Genomic DNA, 2014 nt, shown 5'->3' with positions numbered 1-2014 from the left:
CAGACTAGAGCCAGGGAACATGCAGAAACCAACAACAACATTCATTCCACATAGTTTTAGTTTTTAGATCTAGTTTTTCTCTCCTCTAGGTTTTCTCTCTACACATTCATAGTTTTTAGGATTTGTTATTTTCATTGTTTTTGCATTGGGATATTGAGAAGAGTTATTGCCTCATCAAGACTTCGACATTCTAGTTCGTTCTCTTTACTTGTCTCGTACTCTTCCATGTTCCTTAATTTACTTCATTTTACTATTGGATTATTTTAGCATTTATTAATACAAGAATTACTTTTATTTTTAATTAATCTTTTGATCATTATTTATCATGTCTTTCTTTAATTCCCTTTCTTATGTTATGAATTTTACATTTACAATGAGCGAGTAGTTCCCTAACTTGATGGGGAGTTGATTGAAAGGAACCCTTGAGTTGGGATGCTCAAGAGAAAGATTGTAATTGGGTTTATTGTTGGATTGCTCTCTAGTCACTAACACCAATCCTCCCAAGAGCGGATTGGAACTTGTGGATAGAAACATCATTCCAACTTGTTTAACTTTCCCTTACTTAGTGAGGGACAACTAAACATAATAACCCTCAATTGTCAATTAAGCTTGAGAGTACTCCAACAAGAATAGGGCTTCCAGCTAATCAACTCCCAGTCAAGGCTTTTATTTAAATTTATATAAATTCTCTAATTTAATTTTCTGCCATTCAACTCAAACCTTTTTGAAAACATCTGATTAATAAAATAGCACACTTTTCTGCAACTCGTTGGGAGACGACCTGGGACTCATACTCCCAGTATTTTAATTTTAATTTTTGTGACACCCTTCTAAATTGATAAGCGGATTTCTGGTTGGTTGAGAACTATACTTGAAACGCATATTTTATAATCATTCTTAACTCGCCAATTTTCGCCCACATCAATTTTTGGCGCCGTTGCCGGGGAGTTGCAATAGAGTGCTAAAGTTATTGATTGGATTTTATTTATTTGCAATTTATTTTATTTTACTACTATGAGCTGCTTGTTTCTTTTGTTGGATGACGCGTTCGCTTCCTGACCCAAGCTTGCTAGTATTCGATCCTGAGATTGAAAGAAATATTTCACGAATAAGGCAAGCTCGGCGTCGGTTAGTCCTCTCTGAGGGCGGATCTGAAACGTCACTTGAGAAAGAAACCAGCCCCCGTTCTACTGATTTAGTTATTTTACGTGCAGGTAACATGGCAGCAGCTAGGAGAGTTACTATCCAGGAGGCTGGAGCCCCTGATTTTACAATGCAACCATTTCAAGCGCATCACCCAACGGTGGCTACAGACTTTGAAATAAAGACCGCACTGCTCAATTTGATGCCCAAGTTTTATGGCTTGCCTACTCAAGATCCTATCAAGCACCTGAGAGATTTTCAAGCAACCTGTTCTACTGTCAGGCGTGATGGTGCGGATGAAACTTCAATTTTGCTGAAAGCTTTCCCGTTTTCTCTTGAGAGAAAGGCAAGAGAGTGGTACTACACTCAACCAACAGCAATTGTATCCAACTGGGTTACACTGAGAAGAAAATTCTTGGAAAAGTTCTTTCCAGCTGAAGTTACTGATAAACTGAGGAAAGATATTTCCATGATTGTTCAGGATGATTCTGAAACTCTCTATGAGTACTGGGAGCACTTCAATAATCTTCTGGAAGCTTGCCCCCACCATATGATTGATAAGATAGTGTTACTCGGTTATGTCACACAGGGCATGAGGCCCCAAGATAAGACCACATTGGAAAGTGCTAGCAATGGGTCTATGAAAAAGTACAAGACCACTGATGAGGCATGGTAATTGATCAGTGACTTAGCTGAATCTACTAGGAATCACAAGCAGAAACAAGGCCGTTCAAAAGCCGTTGCAGAAGTATCCTCTAGCAGAGAGACTGCTGCTTTAACTCAGAGTATCTGTGAAATGACTAACTTGCTGAAGCAGATGCAATTGAATCAACAACAAGTTCAGCAAGCTCAACCTTCTCCAGCACAGCAA

At 38.7% G+C, this 2014-nt stretch overlaps 1 non-coding gene across 1 annotated transcript; it reads right to left on the bottom strand.

The window, feature by feature from the left end:
• Positions 1 to 1591: 1591 nt before the first annotated feature.
• On the bottom strand, positions 1592 to 1699 carry LOC148544229 (small nucleolar RNA R71). Its single transcript, XR_015901354.1, has one exon. It is a non-coding gene; the product is annotated as a small nucleolar RNA R71 (small nucleolar RNA).
• Between the last annotated feature and the right edge of the window lie 315 nt (positions 1700 to 2014).

Source organism: Arachis ipaensis, chromosome B9 (genome assembly GCF_059453495.1).
Source record: "Arachis ipaensis isolate K30076 ecotype BB chromosome B9, ASM5945349v1, whole genome shotgun sequence".
Lineage (NCBI taxonomy): Eukaryota > Viridiplantae > Streptophyta > Magnoliopsida > Fabales > Fabaceae > Arachis > Arachis ipaensis.
This window is presented reverse-complemented; position numbering and strand designations above follow the sequence as displayed.